This window comes from Drosophila arizonae, chromosome 6 (genome assembly GCF_054131065.1).
Source record: "Drosophila arizonae isolate 15081-1271.41 chromosome 6, UAZ_ARI_1.0, whole genome shotgun sequence".
In the NCBI taxonomy this organism is placed as follows: domain Eukaryota; kingdom Metazoa; phylum Arthropoda; class Insecta; order Diptera; family Drosophilidae; genus Drosophila; species Drosophila arizonae.
The window spans coordinates 579,155-599,862 of NC_142926.1; the positions used below are offsets into that span (position 1 = coordinate 579,155).

At 36.9% G+C, this 20,708-nt stretch overlaps 2 long non-coding RNA genes across 3 annotated transcripts; one reads left to right on the top strand and one right to left on the bottom strand.

Annotated features, from left to right (window-relative positions):
• Positions 1–6,067: 6,067 nt before the first annotated feature.
• Positions 6,068–9,360, top strand: LOC149268301 (uncharacterized). The gene is made up of 2 exons (XR_016270777.1): positions 6,068–6,292; positions 6,699–9,360. It is a non-coding gene; the product is annotated as an uncharacterized LOC149268301 (long non-coding RNA).
• LOC149268302 (uncharacterized) lies at positions 7,853–9,796 on the bottom strand. 2 transcript variants are annotated; one of them, XR_016270776.1, is made up of 3 exons: positions 9,006–9,735; positions 8,390–8,919; positions 7,853–8,262 (listed from the first exon to the last, which is right to left on the bottom strand). It is a non-coding gene; the product is annotated as an uncharacterized LOC149268302 (long non-coding RNA). The 2 variants fall into 2 exon arrangements; XR_016270775.1 differs by lacking the exon at positions 7,853–8,262 and having other exon boundaries at positions 8,280–8,919; positions 9,006–9,796.
• Positions 9,797–20,708: the final 10,912 nt, after the last annotated feature.

Consider the following 20,708-nt stretch of genomic DNA (forward strand, 5'->3'; position numbering starts at 1 on the left):
CATACATATACATATATATGCATGGCTTAATTAAGAAAAGCATAAACAAGTAAGAAAGCTCTAGTCGAGACTGCCCGACTACGAGATCCCCTGAAACCTTCGAGCAACTAACATTTCAATAATTATTTGCACATGCACCCACACACACATACGCACGCACGCATAAACACGCATTGGCTGCAGTGGTGGCTTACTATAGGAACTTAATTAATTAATAACTTTTCTTTTGGATGGACTATCTTCAGGAAACTTTTAGGTTATGAATATAACAGAGATATGCATGTATTTACCAAAGCAAAAGTCTTGGTTTGGTCAAAAGTCATGGTTTTTGATTTGCTGGATTTGTCTCCGCTACGAGTAGGATAGTAGATCTTAAAAATACTGAAAAAATTTGATGAATACTTGAAAAACACGGTTTTCTCCCTAAACATTTAAATTTCCATTGATACTCATTAGGCTTGATAACAGTGACAGTTTTCGGTCCTGCTCTCATATTATACAATAGTATAGAAGTAAATAAACAAATGTAGTCAGTCAGTCTACGGCACAGCCTCAGGAGAACCTAACTATTCATAAAAAAAGCACATTTGATAAAAATAATACGCGTGCGTACAGAAGCTAAATATCTCGAAAGTTCAGGTATTTGTTTGTCTCAAACATAAATTTGTGTAAATTATTTATATTTATATTTCTCGATTGTTTTATGTGGTTTTGTATGAGGGCATATTCAGTATTACTATTAATAAAAATGCCGCGTCCTAGAAGATCTAATTTTTCCCGGCGGACCCATGATGCAATTAGGCAAGGGAATATCGCGAGTCAATTATCTGACGAAGAACGAGAAATCGCTCGAGAAAGTACCCAGCAAAGAAGGGCCTTAATTTGTACTTCTCAAAGGCAGCCCGTGAAACGGAAATAAGAAATGGTTCAAGGATTGATTTGAACGTTTCGATATGATTGCACCATTGACTATAGCTTGAATCGATTAGTTTGCATTGGTCCAATGGACGCTGTTTGCCAGCATTGTGGCGCATTGAAGTTTGCTGGTGAAACGCCCGGTTTGTGCTGCCTTAGTGGTAAAGTGACATTGCCATTAGTGGCAATGAAGAAATCAACACAGCTATGAAAAGAGCAATTCTCCAATGCTTCACGAACATCATGCATTGATCAAGCTATTCAAGACTGACTATAAAGTAGTAATCAGAGTAGATAATAGACCAGCTGGAACACATGAACGCACATTTAATGCTCCAACAATCGATGAAGTGGCAATCCTGATTGTTGGTGAAAGCTTGGAAGCACGCGATATTGTGCTTACGACGCAGTACTGGGCAACTACAAAGAATATCTGAACCGCACCGTTCATATGACGCTTTACAATACCCGCTGATGTTTTGGCAAGGAGACGATGGATATCACTTTAATATCAAAATGATTAATCCATTGAATGGTAAAATCATTGTTTTCATTTTAACTTTATATACATTTCATTCTGTTTGCTTTTGGTACACAGAAAAAGTTGTCACTCTTAATTTAGTAGAGAGTAGCTGTAAGAGTCGTAAACCTATTAGGGGTTCTAAAATACAATTTTTACTGTATTTGTTTCAGGTGAGGAAAGTGCCAAGAAGGTTAGTTAGATGAATTATTACGCATATCGTTTGATGATTCGTGAAAATTCTGACAATTATTTGTTGCGATTTCGTCGATTGTTTCAACAATACTGCGTTGACATGTACGTGAAAATCGAGACGGAGCGCCTGACTTTCTAAATTGCGTTCGGAAGAGTTTATTCATTTACGCGATGCAATAATCACAGGAGGAGATTCTGAAAATGTTGGTCGATTGACTATTTTACCAGCGACATACACAGGTAGCCCGCGTCATGCATGAATATGCGCAAGATGCAATGAGATAGGTCAATCTTTGCTATTTGTGGCCTCAATCTAAAAAATGCGTGTTTTTCTCATGGTCAATTGTACGTGGCATGCTCACGTGTTGGCAAACCATCCGCATTATTTCTTCTTGCACCCGACCAACAAACGAAGAATGTCGTTTACCACAAGGTGCTTGAATGAAAATCCGATTAATAAATTAATCAGAGTGTATCCAAACCTGAACAACATAGCTTTCAACAATTTTTTCCTGTAAATAATGGATAGGGCAATGCAACGTTTACCGGGCCAGCTAGTATATATCCTGATTTCCCATTGAAAATGGGTTCAGGGTATAAAAAGCAAATACACTCGCACATACACACAGCATGCGAGATATACAATACATAATACATGTACATACATACATATATACATATATATACATATATATACATATATATACAGAGATTGTCATCTAGTCATACCATATATGTTTATTTAGTCACATATAACGTGTCTAACTTATATACAGATATTTTGCTTCGTACTAATTGAATTGTGAATTTATCATTCATTGCACTAGGCCAACTTTGCTAAAAAGAGCGCAAGCCATTAAAAAGAGAGAAAATTTCCCTTTTGGTACTTTTCAATAGCGACATCTATGAGCGGGCTGCCACACTACAACTGACTGTTCATTTATTTTTGTTTCTGACACATTACTGAATTCCCTCCCCATTTAGGTCCAGATCGCGTCTGCCCCTTAGCTCTTCCCTTTTCATCTTTCGCTCTTCTCCTATCACCTTCCCATTTCATCACTGTCTTTTTATGCAGCTGTCAACGAACGTGTAAGCCCCATAATCATATTCAAGTGCTCAGGCTAAAGCCCTAATGCCAATCAAATGCCCAAGCATAAAAAATAAAAGAATTGATTTAAAAAGTTACAAAGCCACAAGGCAATTAATTTACTTTTCTCGCTCAGGGGTTACGCCAAACGAAACCGCTTTAGTACTTAAAAAGGTATGAAAAAATGAAAACAAAAAACGATTTGCAAGCAATGGAAAAAGTGTTAGATACGACTTGCCAAAAAGAAGAGAAAGGCAGAACAAAAAAATAAATACCGTCAACCATATGCGTAAAAAATGTACGTGCGAATTCCCAGGGGATCAGGACACATAATTGCCGCGATTTGCCGCCTTTTAACTTTTTTTATTCTCCTATTGTACGCTGGGCAGGGGAGTCGGAGTAGGAGTGGGAATGGGAATGGGAATAGGATTCAGATTGGCCACTTTGGCATTTAAACAAACACATTATGTTGTTGGACAAATATTGTGCACCATCGCGCGGACCTCAGCCACAGGTTACACGGGCACGTCCATAACCACGGCCACGGTCACGGCCACGGCCACGGCCACGTCCTCTCCGGCAGTCGGCCACAAAGTCATGTTAATTAACATGCGGCCAGGAGCGATTTTTTTAGCCCGGATCCAAGCTCCTGGTCTTCGGCCGTGGCTCTGGCCCCGGCTCTGGCCCCGATCTCAGTCCCATTTAGCAATTGCCATTTGCCATGCGAGCTGTCGCCTGTTGCTTTTTGCTCTTGTCCATATTCGCAAGTGCGAAATGCTGGAAAAAAAAAAATAGAAAAAAAAACAAGAGCGAAAAAATAAAAACAAAAAAAAAAAAAAAATAAATAAATAAATCTGAACGCCGAGTACAGAAACAGGCACAAAAATGGTAACAGAGCACCGACCAGTAAATACCGTGTAATTGTTACTAAACAGGTACACACTGAGAACAATTCAGACTGCTTTAGTTATACTTACCTTATTATCGATTATAATTAATAAATGAATTTTGTAAATTAACTGGAACACCTTCCGCTATACATATATTATTATATGCTTAGGTACGATATCACATATCACATCCCATTGCGATATCCTTTTTCAGATTTGTTAAAATTTGTTGAATTCCTCTTGGCTTTTGCTTTCGGGCCCTCGGATTTTTTTTCCGAGTCTTTTTCTGCTGTTTACTCCTCAATTCAATTCTAAAAAAAACCAATTCAATTAGCTTTTGGGTTTCATGTTTGTGGTATCCATTAATTGGTTTGAATCATTAGCAATTAAATCGAATTTATTTAAGGAAATGTATAATCATAATTTCCCTTATCCACTAAGCTTGAGCACCAGATGGCGCTGGCGTATCGTTGATCGCAAGATGCCGCTAACATGAAAAGTGTACCTCGTAATAGGTTGAGCTCCCATAATATTTATATTGTTTACAAAAAAATAAATTAATACATGCGTATGACCGTCAATGTAGTTTGAATAGTCTGGCAATGGATATTCTCCTCGTGTTTCACTCATATTCACCACTTATTGAACAGCAATGCGAATCACTCATTCGAAAACAAATTCAGCACTTAAAAGTAGAGAGAGTATTTGAAATCATACCTACCACATAACAGTAGGGTGAAACCATACTCACCGCAGGCGTGATTATGCTAAGCGCCTGTAACTTGACAGTGAGACATCATATTTTCGGTAGGTTTTTTTTATACCCTGAACCCATTGAAAATGGGAAATCCGGGTATAATGGTTTTGTTAAAGGTATGTAACCGGCAGGAGGAGGCGTGGCAGACCCCACAAAGTATATATATTCTTGATCAGGGCGACGAGCTGAGTCGATTTAGCCCTGTCCGTCTGTCTGACCGTCCGTCCGTCCGTCCGTATGTATGAACGCGTCGATCTCAGAAGATATAATAATTAGAGACTTGAATTTTTTTTCCTAGGTCCGTGTATATCACGCGCATATCAAGTTTTTCTTTTTATATTGATAACTACTCCCGATATTTTATTATCGATCAAAAATCTTATCGAAAGCTAGTTATTTAATTATATCTCCTACACCTTTAGAGCTAGAGCTTTCAAATTTTAAATGTAGACTTTTATGTATTGTATATAATTTCGATTTGTGTTGTAATTTAACCCCCACCCCTATATCCACCCCCTCACCCTCACCTTTGTAAAAGGCGTATTTCAACTACTAGAGACGTGTGCTTTGGAATGTACATACATTTTCACCATATGATTACGTCCTAAATTAAAGTTTCATTAAGATTGTACGTCTAGAAATTAAATTATTCCACAAATAAATTCTTATAATGTTGCCCACATTGCAGCGCAGCCCAAGCGCAGTCGCTGCTTACTGCGCAGTTTCAGAGCGTAATCATATGGTTAAAATGTGTGTATATTTTAAAGCACACGTCTCTAGTACTTGAAATGCGTTTTTTACAAATTGGGGTCGAAGGGGGCGTGGTATCCATATGTAAATTACAAAATCTTTGTATCGATTAACATTATATACAACGCAAATCTGAAGTCTCCAGGTCTAAAAGGGTTCAAATTAGGCTAAAAAAACAATGTCGATTTTTCGATTATTCTCGATAAAAAAGTTATCGGATAAGTTATCGAAAAAATAAAGCAAACTTGTACTGCCTATGGTATACACGAGTATGCACGCCAAATTTCAGCGCTCTAGCTCTTGTATCTTCTGAGATCCTTTTGCTCATACGGACGGACGGACAGACGGACAGGGCTATATCGACTCAGCTCGTCGTCCTGATCAAGAATATATATACTTTATGGGATCTGCCACGCCTCCTTCTGCCTGTTATATAATTTTCACAAAACCATTATACCCTGATTTCCCATTTTCAATGGGTTAGGGTATAAAAACTCATGTATTAATCGTATAAAAATGTATTAATCGTATTCATTCGTCGAAGTTAAAATTGGAGACTTTAAACCAAGAAAATAATTGACAAAATTGTTGCTTCCTTACTAATACTGGAAACTATTATTATTATTTTTCTTGTTTCCAATTCCTATATTGATACCAACGGCAGATTCTCCTTGTGTTTGGGCTTTACCAATCCTACAGCTCTATTAAAGCTACCTTTTGAATATTTTCGAATTATATTTGTATTACAGTATTAAGGAACATTAATAATATATAATAATAATAATCTATTGGTTTATGGGGAACATAAAAATCGACCTGCATTACTTCTTTATATACTTTCAGGTAGAGCTCGGAATCCATCGATGGTGGCACCACTGGACCGCCACATGGAAAAAACCATCGATACCATCGATGTTTCCATCGGTAATTTAAAATTAGTTTAAGGTTTCAAAAATTTTTTTAAAAATTGTTTAAGCCCAGCGAATAAAACTCAAAATTATTAATAATGTTTTGAACTAATTTTATAACTTTTCAAAGAAAACCAAGATTTTCGTGTCAACAAAAATAAGTAAGAAACAAAAAAGATATAACTTTAACATGATATCTATAGTTAGGAGAATCACTTGTGCTTAAATGAAAATACCTTAACTTTGATGTCAACAAGAATCACTTATTGCGTAAGAAAAAAATAATAATAATAACTTCATTTTGATAACTTAACCTGGTGAATACTGACAGAATAAGTCAAAAATAAGTCTTTTGATTAATAAGCCAATAGTTTTTGTTCATAAATACCAAAGTGTTGACTATAGTTGACTTTAAACTCGACTTTCGGTCCGAAGCAATCGCTCCTGTTTTTCCAAATGTTCTTTTCGATTCGGCAGAGCTTGCTGGTATACATAAATATTATTTTAACATTCATAAGGGCTTACAATTATATCCGTGTAAAATACTTACGAGAGGACTGTAAGAACTTGTTCATTGCTATTGTATATTATGTACCTAACTATTTTCATCTTTTGAAAGCTACAAAATTACAATTAATAAAAAAATATTGCAATTTATTGTTATTGTACCTTACAGGCTACCACGCTCCAAGCAACTTCCACAGATCGAAATCGAAAAATTCCCATCGATCTATCGCACTTCACAAGTTCCATCGATACTATCCGTGGAGGCCTCGATGGATTTCCCAGCTCTACTGTCAACCAGAATATATAGTGCAATTTTCAAGTCTAGTGCGCAACAAAAAACCGGGCGTAATCCCATTAAAATTGGAAAATCATCGATAGTATTGCTATAATCATTGCATTCAAATTACATACATATATAATTTATACAATTTTGAATTTTATTATACATATATTTATATCCATTGTCCATGTATTGAGTACTGGCTTCAAGCTAGCAGCAGATTAGCGCGATTTTCCTATACATGTGCACACACTCATCGTCTATTCTATGCGTGCAGACAGAAACGCGCCTTTTCTCACGTTCATAGAATTTCGATTGATTTCTGCACTTTCTAGCCGTTACTGTAGTTTTGTCTGATGACGCTCTCTTATTAAGCTATTCAATTTTAGCAACTGGCTGATCAAGCAAAGCAGTGGCGCGGGTGCTAAGGGCGACGCAAATTATGCTAGAGTAGGGGAGGTTCGAGACCTCTTCGATGTTTTTTTTTATACCCTGAACCCATTTTCAATGGGAAATCAGGGTATAATGGTTTTGTTAAAAGTATGTAACAGGCAGAAGGAGGCGTGGCAGACCCCACAAAGTATATCTATTCTTGATCAGGGCGACGAGCTGAGTCGATTTGGCCCTGTCCGTCTGTCTGTCCGTTCGTCCGTCCGTATGTACGAACGCGTCGATCTCAGAAGATATAAGAGCTAGAGACTTTTTTTTAAATTTTTTTTTTAAATGTCCGTATTTACAGCGCGGATATCAAGTTGATCATTAAAAATCGATAACTCATCCCGATATTTTTATCGATAAACCCCTTATCGATAAACAGTTATAAAATTATATCTTCTACACCTTTATTGTCAGAGCGTCCAAATTCTTTATGTATGCTTATATATAACTAGCTGGCCCGGCAAACGTTGCATTGCCCTCTATATTATTTCTAGGTAAAAAATTGTTGAAAGCTATGTTGTTCAGGCTGGGATACACTGATAAATTTATTAATCGGATTTTCATTCAAGCACCTTGTTGTAAACGACATTATAAATAATGCGGATCGTTTGCCAACACGTGAGCATGCCACGTACAATTGACCATGAGAAAAACACGCATTTTCTAGATTGAGGCCACAAATAGTCAAAGATTGGCCCTGTGACTTGTTGATCGTCATGGCGAAGGCAAGACGAAGCGGGAATTGAATTCGTTTAAATTCAAAGGGCATATCTGTTGAGCTCATCGGAATCCTAGGAATAAGAACTTCCTCATCTTTAAATTTTCCTTTGAGTATCAACGCGTGAATCACATTGCTCATCAGTTTTCTTATCACCAAACGCGTTCCATTGCACAGTTTTGGTTGGTTTAAATTTCTAAGCATGCAAATCATGGAGAATTGCTCTTTTCATAGCTGTGTTCATTTCTTGACGCCGGTCAAGTTGTTCTTCCATATTGCCCAAATCTGGCCTTGAATCTTTAAATTCAAAGCCATAGTTATTATAGTTATATTTACAAACACTATTTACAGAAATCTAACAAACTACATTATTCAAAATTTTTTTTTGGCAGTCATAGAAAATAAAATTTTTAACGTAAATTACCTTAAATATCCGTCTCCAATATTTTCCGCCCCAAATTATGTCATTTGGAAACAGGCATTGTATTTTTGAGTGTTCGCTAGAAAATGTCGTGATTCTAGTGTTTCGCCATAAAGCAGGGAACGCAATGGCTATGGTGACCGCTAATGGCAATGTCACTTTACCACTAAGGCAGCACAAACCGGGCGTTTCACCAGCAAACTTCAATGCGCCACAATGCTAGCAAACAACGTCCATTGGACCAATGCAAACTAAACGATTCAAGCTGTAATCAATGGTGCAATCATATCGAAACGCTGCTCGATTCAAATCAATCCTTGAACCATTTCTTATTGCCATTTCACGGGCTGCCTCTCTTTGAGAAGCACGAATTAAGGCCCTTCTTCCCTGGGTACTAACGCGGAGCCTTTCTCGGGCGATTTCTCGCTCTTCGTCAGATAATTGACTCGCGCTATTCCGTTGCCTAATTGCATTATGGGTCCGCCGGGAAAGATTAGATCTTCTAGGACGCGGCATTTTTATTAATAGTAATACTGCCCTCGCACAAAACCATATAAAACAATCGAGAAATATAAATATAAATAATTTACACAAATTTATGTTTGAGACAAACAAATACCTGAACTTTCGAGATATTTAGCTTTTGTAAAAGTCCAAAAATACAATTTTTAATAATTAACTTTTTTTTTTTTAATTTCGAATTTTGAATTTTGAATTTTTTATTTATTTTTGATTGTTAGGTTTTAATCTTTTGATTTTTTTTTTTAATTTTTGCAGATTTTTGATTTGAAATATTTATAAAGTTTAAAAGTCCGAAAATATAAAAAGCCAAAAATACACTTTTTAATAATTACCTTTTTTTTTTTTAATTTCGAATTTTTAATTTTTTATTTATTTTTTGAACAGTCAGGTTTTAATCTTTTGATTTTTTGCAGATTTTTGATTTGAAATATTTTTCCTTTTGATTTGAAATTTTTTTTTTTTTTTTTTTTTTTTTTTTTTTTTTTTTTTTTTTTTTTTTGAATAGTCAGGTCTGCTCGAGGTCAGGAGACCGTAGACTGACTGACTACATTTGTTTATTTACTTCTACACTATTGTCAAAACTGTCACTGTTACCAAGCCTACTGGGTATAAAAAAAATTTGAACATTTGGGGAAAAAACCGCGTTTTTCAAGTATTCGGCAAATTTTTTCAGTATTTTTAAGACCCTATACTAAACTCGTTGCGGAGACAAATCCAACAAATCAAAAACCATGAAAATTGGTTCAGCCCAAATCAAGTTATAAGCAGTCTTCACTTTTACACAACTTTCTTTTATATATATAGATTTATATAATTTCGGTTTTTGTTAAAATTTACCCCCCACCTCTATATTCACCCCCTCACCCTCACTTTTGTAAAAAGCGTATTTCAAATACTAGAGACTTGTGCTTTAGCAAATACATGCATATCCATGTTGTAATCATAATCTGAGTTTTATGAAGATCGTGCGTCCATAAAAAAAGTTATTAAACAAATAAGTTCTCATAGTAAGCGCACACTGCGCCCATGCGTGTGTATGCTTGTATTTGTTTGTGTATGTGTGTGTAAATGTTTGTGTATATGTGTGTGTGTATGTATGCCTGTGTGTGCGTGCGTACGTGTGTGTGTTTGTGTGTGTGTGTGTGTGTGTGTGTGTGTGTGTGCGTGTTTCTTGTGTAAGTAGAAAGACGCAAAAAATGATTGAAATAGCTATTGCTCCAAGGGTTCAGGGGATCTCGTAGTCGAGCAGTCTCGACTAGAGCTTTCTTATTTGTTTAAATTTCATTTATATATATGTACAATAGAAATACATAAATAGATGGCTGACGCATATAAATGCCGCGATTCGGGCACTATAAATGCCGATTGCCACGCCCCTAGTGGCTGTAGACTCCTAAATGAGTATATTGGTTTTGTGCAATGTCCGTCTTGCTGTCCGTCCGTCTGTCCTTCTGTCCGTCCGTCCGTCTGTCCGTCTGTCCGTATGAACGCAATCTATTTCGGCGCTATTGAAGCTAGAGACTTGAAATTTGGAACAGATACTCGAGTATATCTCCGATTTATAAAGTGTTATAATTTTCCCGATCCGCCCACTAGGGGCGTGGCAAATCGGAAAATGCATTTTCCGATATACCAGAAATCATGTTTGTTGAAGAGCTAGAAAGCTGAAATTTGGTATGTAGGTCCGCGCCGATCACCCAAGATCACAAGCTATGGCGGATATATCTCCGCCCATTAGGGGCGTGGCAAATCGGATAAAACTGTATCTCCTAAAGTTGTAAACCTAGAATGCTGAAATTTTGCATGAAGCTGATGTTTTAATTCTATGAAGATAGGTGAAAAAATTATATATCTACGCCCACTAGGGGTGTGGCAAATCGGACCTGAAGATATAGTGATTTTTCGAATTCTGCTATATTTCAGGCACTATTGATGCTAGAAACCTGAAATTTTGTATATATACGCGGGTTGACCACCCACGTCCAACGAGCTATGGTAGATATATGTCCGCCTATAGGGGGCGTGGCAAACCGCAAAAGTTTATATCTCCTACAGTTTAAGAGCTAGAAGCTTCAAATTTGGATAGTTAAGTTACTGGTGGCCTCCTCTATCGATGCCCCAAAAAAAATTTTTAAGCCTCTTTAGAGGCGTGATATGCCTCCCTATAATACCCTGTAATTTTCACATTTTTTGAGCGTAAGAATTCTAATTTTGCATTTAGGTTACCGGTTGCTCGTTCTAAAAACTGGCTAAAATTGAGTCTACGGCCATTAGGGGCGTGGCAATCGGCATTTACATTTATGTATATGTACACATAAGTAGGCTTAATAGGCATTGATAGCACGGAAGGAAACATTTTTATAAAATTAATAAAATATAAAAAAGCTAAACTAACAAAAATTTGCAATTTACAAAAAAGTGTTTTCAGCGGGATTTGAACTCGCATCCAACCCAAACAGCATGTTTGTCAAAATAGCTAAAATAAAGATCGTCGGCGCTTCAGCCTACAGCACGACCGCGTCGTTTCGATCAAGAGTAGTTAAAACGAAATCACATTATTGTTATGACGCCGCATAGCAAAGAAAAGCCAGTGTAGCGGCTGGAAATTCAAAAACAATGCAAAGACAAATCAATCGCAACGGGATTCTTAGAATATGCTAGAATAAGTTTGAGTGTATGTGTGTGTACGTGTGCCCACGTATAGGAAAACTGCAGTAGCTGCTGCACATGCGTTTGTTAATTGGCCAAACATATTCTATTAAATACTAGAAAAAATTTTTCAAAATGCCAAATCATTCACAATTAGTTATACTGATATCTGGCCTTCACTGGGGGCTCTGGCCGGTATTCAAAATATAACAAAAACCGAAATTGTATAAAAATAATCTGAATATACTATGTTTAAAATTTGGAGACTCTAGCTTTAAAGATGTAGAAGCAGATTTTCTATAAAATTTTTAATCGATAACAAAACAACGCTATGAGTTATCGTTTTTTGGAGATAAGCTCCATATGCGCGCTATATATACGGACATTTAAAAAAATTGAAATCTCCAGCTTCTATATCTTCTGAGATCAACGCGTTCATACATACGGACAGACAGACGGAAAGGGTGAAATCGACTCACCAAGAATATATATACTTTTTGGGGTCTACCACGCCTCCTTCTGCCTGTTACTTACATTTCAACAAAATCATTATACCCTGATTTACCATTTTCAATGGGTTCACGGTACAAAAAGGGAATAGCTATAGATGATTTCTCAATTTTAATGGGATCAGGCCCTGTTTTTTATTGCGCAATAGAGACTTGAAAATGGCCCTATATACTCGTTCTTACTTGTTTGGTTATGCTGCAGGTAATTTAATTAATCGCTCGTCTATCTGGATGTTGTAGCTTTCAAGTGGGTTCAATAGGTGATAACTGTCTAGTGACAGATGACAGGATGACGAGCAGAATTTGTGGAAACCGCTCAATTTTCAGACCCAATTTTCCACTGGCGACAGTGGGCGTAGACAAATAATTTGTAGTCAATTCTTAACAGGCGTCTAGGCCGACGTTAGTCGAAACAGTTTACTATGAGTGTCAATATGTAATTTTTGAATCGGTCTAAGTTAGACTCTTGATGAACACAGTGTAGTATGTCTCATATAATAATAATATATATATCCGACACATAGTGATGTACACTATATACACATATACAAGAAGCGATCAGGTAAACATAAATGTACTAAATATAATCGGCCACACGTGGACCGCTCATAGCCTCGTCAGCAATTGATCGCTTGGCAAGCCAACGGCTGCCACTTGTATACATTTATATATATATGTCCACTGTTGCCTTCCGCAGCATCGGCTCATATAGCTGTGTCAGCATTTGACCGCTTGACAAACCAACGGCTCATAAAGAGAACTAATGTATATGCCCTTTGCATATACATAAATACATACTGCGCTCTCTCGCTCTGCTGCCTTCAGCGGCAGAGACATACAATGAGAAATCTATGTACTTTTAGCTTAAGACATTTTTTGATCCATATAATTCATTCATTCAATAAAGAGCAATCATCGAAGAAACACTTAAACCTTTTTCTACTACAACAGTATATAACATCAAGCTTAGTCTAGTCTCGTGATCTCGGAAATTGATCTTGACGAGACCTTAGAACGTTGTTTATGAGTTGCTTATAATTTGATGGCTAGGTTTATTGGACGGAAGATTGATAGGAAATTGAGTTTTCCATACAAAATATCTTTGATAAGGTTTCTCGTAGCTCAGGGCAGTGGTCAAGGCAGCAAAACCGGCTTTAGGTAATAGAAAACAATTGAGAAGGTAACGCAATAGCTTTCTTTGGAGATATTAGAAGGAAAAGGGGTTGTTCTGTTCTGCTTAAGAGGTGCTCTGGGTTAGCAGAGGGTATTCCGGTCTTGCGCTTGACCAACGCACAGTGGGGCCTTTGCTCATTTTGCGTTGCAAAAATCATAACTTTTGAACCAAGCAAGATATTTCAAAAATTTAAAAAGCATTCGAAAGAGAATTCTTCAAGCTATAAATAGGCCAAAATACAGGGTGATGCGTTAACAGGGTGTTTCACAGTCTTACCTCAAACCTGAAAAATGTGATTTTTGTCCTAAAATGTATGTTTTTCTATGAAAAACTAGCATTTTTTTTGTTGAAATTGATTTTATTTAAATTATATGCAATAAATATAACAAAACAAATAACAAAATATTTAAAAAAAAATTTAAAAAAAAAATTTTTTTTTTTTCATTTTCTGTAAAGTAGTCATCTGCATGCAAATTTGACCTTTTTTAGTACATTTTGTGCGTTTTTATGCCGACTTTGGGTTAGTTTTTTGCTATAGAAACCCGGGGGGACACCTAGGGGCAGCAAAAGTTTTATTTATATTAAAGAGGACATATTCAGCAACACGTGTGTATAAATCGATGCTCGGAACTCGGCGGAACTCAAAAGATATAGACTACTTTAGGTAAAAAAAAATGGTCAAATTTAGAGGTTTAGTAAATTTAAACCAGCTCCGCAATGAAAAGGCGTATTAACATAATTTTTTAGTATTCTATTAGTAATAGTCCATTCTTTAAATCGCAACCAACACTGCAAAAATTAGTGCAAGATTTTTCCTACAATTCAATTGACAAGTGGGATATTTTTCACAAAAACTCGCTGCTTTTCACAACTTTGCGCTTTCCAATTTGAGTATACTACCCTAAAATTGACGTTTTCAAAATCTTTCGGCTACAACCAGTAGTACGTTTTTCATATGACCACTTTTAAAATCGCTTAGTACCTGATTTCGCTGTGCCGCAGAGGCCCCACTGTGCAAGTCAAATGCTTGTCTTGATGTTCACTACGGTTGTCCATCCGCTGAGCTGGGGTCGCTATAATGCTGGGACATGTGTCCATCCAAGTCCCTTGGCTTCATTTGGTTAGCTAAACTTTGTGAAGTGATCAACTGGTTTAAGTCGCTGGGAAAGAAAACCCGTTTATAAAATCTGTTACTGGACAATCCATAAAAAACTATCCCAAAAATTATGCACGTTTCCCATATATTTATTCACCCAGCCGGTCAGCTTACGCGTGGTCAAACATATTTTCTAACTTCCTTTTTTGTTTTCAATTTTTAAAATATTCGAACAACCCTCTTTTTGCTGTTTTTTTTTTTTTTTTTTTTTTTTTGTTTTGTCACGTGTTTCCTGCACTTTATTGCAATTTTGTGTGGATGTTTCGAAATGACCAATTTACATAATTGTCTGTGTAATACGAGAGTCTGGACGTGGATTAGTTTAACTGGACATCTGCTTGGCTGCCTGCACAAGGCTGAATTTGTTATTCGTAAAACACCCAAAATTATACGGCTAACCTAACTAAGAATCATTCATGTTTAGGACAGTGACACAGATTCTTAAAAAACAAAAACAAAATTTTTTCTTCTTTTATTTATTTAGTTGCAATCTGTCAACTTGACAATAAATAATTTGTATTACTTATAGAGAGATTGACAGTTATACAGGCTTATATTGTGGGCCTTCGTTAATGGACTGGGTCCTCAGAACCATACATCAGCTCAATGGCGGCAAGAAGTATTTGAATATTGGAATGGGAGGCCGTATGTCATGATGGTTTTATAAAGGATTGGGTGTGCTTTTTTGTTCTTTACTTGAGCTTTGTAGGATAACCTTCTGTTACCTACGTTAGTCATATGTACTTGACTGTATCTACCGTCGGAAGGAAGGACAGTTCATTCGTCGGGTGGCGAAGGTGAAGTGTTTGCACTTTTCGGAGTTTGCTGATATGCTCCATTTCTGTAGCCACAGACAACTGTAGTTGCAACATATCGCTTCAGCTAGCCCGAGCAATGCAGACAATGCTGTGTCGTTGTTTGGTTCAAGCAGTGGCAGCACTCTGCTCAGAGTGGAGAGTGTGGCCAGGAGGCCGAATCAGGTTTGAGCTTGCCTGGCAGGGTATCATGACTTGGGTTAGTTATCTCAGCAGAAGAAGTAACTCCAATAGGAAGAGTATGATTAGGAATATATATGATTAGGAATATATACATATATGATATATTTGGATGTGTCGACTTGTCAAATTTGCCGTTTTCTTGATTTACAATATCCGATGTGTAGTGTGGATAGGTAAAACAAGTAATTATCTACATTTAACCAAATGCGTCAGACATAGTCTACAATTTTTGAAAATTTAATTAATTAGAAGGTAAATGGCAATTCATCCATTCAAGTGCATATCGCACTGTATGGAGGGTTCCACAAGAACTCCTGATTGATCTGAAATCTGCATTGGCTTATAACGAAGACATAAGATCTTTTTGAAGACTTTCAGCGCAAAGCCCGACACAAATATGCTTTGTGAATGACCAATAACATTAAATTAAGGGTTGTTTTTTATTGTTTTTCTTTTAATTTTTTTTTTTTTTTATCTTGGGCAAACTTTTGGGTTTTCAGCCTTATTTTCGATACTGAAAGCCCTGCTTCTGAATATTTTCCGCTACCTACCCTTCGGCGAGACTATTGCGCTGCAGCCGCCATTTTTATCCAGTTAGAGGGTTTCACCAGCAGCTATAACAACCAACCCCTACCACCACCGTCGACAACCACCACCACCACTCTCCATTGCCGTTTGAATGCGTTTCTCCTTCTTTTGATTAAAAATGAATAATTCTAACGTTTTTCTATTGTATTCCGTTCGAATCAGCCTATGAGTACAGTTTCTACAAACTTAAAGACTACTCAATTTTCTGTACGTTTTAGGTTATATAAATATAGTTTTATCTATCTTATCTATCTTTTTAATAAATAAATATACACGGACCTAGGAATAAAGATTCTAGTCTCTAACTCTTATATCTTCTGAGATCGATGCGTTCATACATACGGACGGATGGACGGACAGACGGACAGACAGACGGGCAGGGCTAAATCGATTCAGTGGTCAACCTTAGTGGTCGTGGACATATAAGTTATGATCGATCTTTTTATACACAGAACCTGGTTTTGTTAAAAGTATGTAACAGGCAGAAGGAGGCGTGGCAAACCCCACAAAGTATATATATTCTTGATCAGGGCGACAAGCTGAGTTGATTCGGCCCTGTCCGTCTGGCCGTCCGTCCTTATGTATGAACGCGTCGATCTCAGAAGATGTAAGACCTCGAATCTTGAAATATTATATCGATTTTCTCCCAAAATCGATAACTATTGCCGATATTTTACTATCGATTAAAAACCTTATCGAAAACTAGTTATTTAATTATATCGCCTACACCTTTCAAGCTCCATTCTCCAAACTTTAAATATAGATTTATATGTATTTTATATAATTTGCATTTTTTTTTTTTTGTAATTTAACCACCTATATCCACCACCTCACCATCACCTTTGTAAAAGACGTATTTCAAATACTAGAGACTGCTGCTTTGACACAGATACGCATTTTAATGCTATGATCACGATCTACAAGTTTCATAGATACAGTCCATCGACAAAAAAAAAAACTATTAAGCAGTTAAGTTCCCATAGTAATCCCACACTGTAGTCCATGCGTGTTTATGCGTGCATGCCTATGTGTGTCTGTATGTGTGTTTCTTGTGTAAGCAGAAAGAAGCGAATAATTATTGAAATATCAATTCTTAGAAGGGTTCAGGCGATTTCGTAGTCGGGCAGTCTCGACCAGAGCTTTCTTACTTTTTATACCCTGAACCCATTGAAAATGGGAAATCAGGGTATAATGGTTTTGTGAAAAAGTATGTAACGGGCAGAAGGAGGCGTGGCAGACCCCCAAAGTATGTATATTCTTGATCAGGACGACGAGCTGAGTCGATATAGCTTTGTCCGTCTGTCCGTCCGTCCGTCCGTATGAGTCGATCTCAGAAGTTATAAGAGCTAGAGAGCTGAAATTTGGCATGCATACTCGTGTGTATCATACGCAGTACGAGTTTGCTTTATTTTTTCGATAAGTCGTCCGAGAATAATCGAAAAATTGATTTTGTTTTTTTAGCCTAATTTAAACATTTTTGGACCTGGAGTCTTCAAATGCGTTGCGTTGTATATAAAGTTAATCGATACAAAGATTTTGTAATTTACAGATTTTGGATACCACGCCCCCTTCTCCCCTAATTTGTAAAAAACGCATTTCAAGTACTAGAGACTTGTGCTTTGGAATGATTCACTATATGATTACACTCTGAAAGTTTCATAAAGATCGTATGCCTACAAAAGAAATTATTCAACAAATAAATTCTCATATTGCCCACACAGCAGCGCAGCCCAAGCGCAGTCACTGCTTACTGCGCTGTTAGCAGAGCGCAGGCTTATGCGTGTGTGTAGATGCATGTGTATGTATGTGTGCATAAAAATGCAGAATGATTAGAGTATCAGCTTAGAGGGTTCAGGGTATCTCCTAGTCGAGCAGTCTCGACTAGAGCCTTCTTACTTGTTAAAACTGTAACATTAGCTCACGGGAAAAATTTCAGCGTTCTAGTTTTAAGACTCTAGAAGAAATAGTTTTACCCGAATTGCGACGCCCCCAATGAGCGTAAATATATTTGCCATAGCTTTTTATACGCATTCACGAAAGTGAAGTTCGTTTGTGCGTATGAACGCAATTTTTTTCGGCAAGTGTATATATCTGATTTATAAAGTGAAAAAATGCATTTTCCGATATGCCAGAAATCATATTAATTGCAGAGCTAGACCGACCACCCAAGATCACGAGCTATGGCGGATATATTTACGCCATTGGGGCGTGGCAAATCGGATAAAACTGTATCTCCAAGAGTCTTACAGCTAGAACGCTGAAATTTCGCACGGAAGCTAATGTTATGATTTTATCAAATTTTGTATATATACTCGGGCTGACCACCCAACATCAAAAAGCGTCGACGGATATATGTCCGCCCAGAGGGGCGGACATATCTCCTAAATTATAATAGCTAGAAGATTAAAATTTGCATAGTGAAGTTACTAGTAACCTCCTCTATCAATGACCCAAAAATAATTGTTACGCCTCTTTAGGAGCGTGGCATATCGAAAAACAGCCTGTAATTTTCACATTTTTTGAGTGTAAACATTCAAATTGCAGTTAGGGAATCGTTAGCTCGTTCTAAGAACTGACCAAAAATGAGGTGTCTACGCCCAGCGTGGCAAATAGCGAAAAATTGAATTTTCAATAGTGTTATTTACATCCCAAATTTCAGCTTTCTACTTTTCAGCTAATACGATTTCTGAAATATCGGAAAATGCATTTTTGATTTTCCACGCCCTTAGTGGGAGGATCGGAAAAATTTTAACACTTTTTAAGTTGAGGGTTTACTTGAATATGTGTTCTAAATTTAACGTCTCTAGTCTCTCAATAACGCCGAACAAAATTGCGCTTATGAGGACAGAGGGACGGACAGCTAGACAGATATTTCACAAAACCCGTATACTTATTTCACCTTTGTGAACGAGTAAAAAAATACAGAACTTAATATTATTTTTGGAATGTTAAAGGACTAATATAATTGGAAGCACGCAGGCTCATTTGTAGCCATCAACCAGACGCTTTCTTTGTATACCATCAGCACCATCATGTACAGATACATTGCCATCCCCCATTCCAGAACCCCCAGCACAGCTCCATTTTTACTCAGTGAGCAGGATATATACAGAATGCGAAATTTGGAATACGGAATAGAACAAACTTGAAATTTTAAATTTCTGTTAATATACCTAGTGGCAAATTTCATGTGCTCATAAAATAAATGCTTTAAATGATATAATTGATTTTTTTTTAATTTATAAATATAATTCTACACTATATGAAAGATTATTCAAAACATGTTTACAAAACTAACAAAACAAATTATGTAAGTGAACTAATCTTACATATTTATTATGGAAAGCATATGATCATATTAATAATGATTTAAATATTTCACTACAAATTCTCATAATGAACGTTAAGCTATTAATACTCCCACGACTATAAAAGAGAATTAAATTCATCACTTGAAATTTAAAAAAGATGGGTGAATCGTTTTAAATATTAAATAATTAATTAACGTAAAATTTGAAAGTAATGTAAGTTTTAAGTAATTTTAGTATGCGTTGCTATATTACGTGTACTGAATAATATTTACTTACAAAAATAGTATGAAAACGAAATACACCTTTAATTTCAATACTTCAATTTGCGTTCATCTGACAAGTGTCGTCAGTTTTTTTCCACTGGGTCTGTTGGAGGCTACATACAAGTAAGGAGATGTTGGTGTCCCGGCAACCAAATTTCTCGCGCAAAAACAGAAGTGGTGACGGTGCCATATACAAAGGCACGCACACTGCGCATACCCCAGAATCAGCCATTGGAGCCAACCACTAGTTTCTTGAACATGTCCTTTTGCCTAAACCACCCCCAGATTCAGCCTCAGCCCCAGTCCGAGTCATCGCCCCACACGCAAAGACGCTCACACACAAACAGCTAGCACACTCCAGATGCCGTAGCTGAATTTTTGTTGAATATTTTTGAACAACTTTTCTACAGTTTCTCCACCAGCAAGAGTTTTTTCATCGTTTCTCATTTTCCTCGCTCCATCCTATATTGCTTATGTATGCACAGCTCGTATACTTTCTGTATATACATATATATATATATATATGAGAGTATCGTTCCTGTCTTACAGGCGTGCATGAGTGTGACACCCTCATTTTTAGAGTAATTGTGTCAAGGCACTCAAAGATTAGCTGTAAAAGTTGAGTTTAACATATATATTTTATAATCAATATGACAACATATACATAGATAGAGCTGAGGTCGAGCATGAATGAATAGAATGGGAAACGAAGCAGTTTTACTCGATTATTCGATGATTCTAGGGTATTCGCTAGTCATCAACCATCATAAGCATTATTCTTTTTTGTTTTCGTTCCCTTTTTTTTTTTTAATGGAACACAACCCACTCAAGTGGCAGCTTAAGTTTCAAAATGCCAAAAGTAAAATGGGCGATGGCGGCGGAGACGCTGATGGTGTCTACGGCAAGTGTGTGGGACGAAGAGAGCAGATATAAATGAGAATGGGAATGGAAATGGGATTGTGAGTGGCAGCGGAAGTGAGAGCGAGCTGAATCTACGCGTACAAGGAAAGGAACAGCGCTGTGCATGTGTGAAAGAGAGAGAGCGAACTATGCGCTAGTAGCGAAGTCAGCGACAAAGGCAAAAATACAACCATAGAAAAGGCACAGAATACAAAACTTTTGAAAAATTAACGAAAGCATTGGGGATAAGAA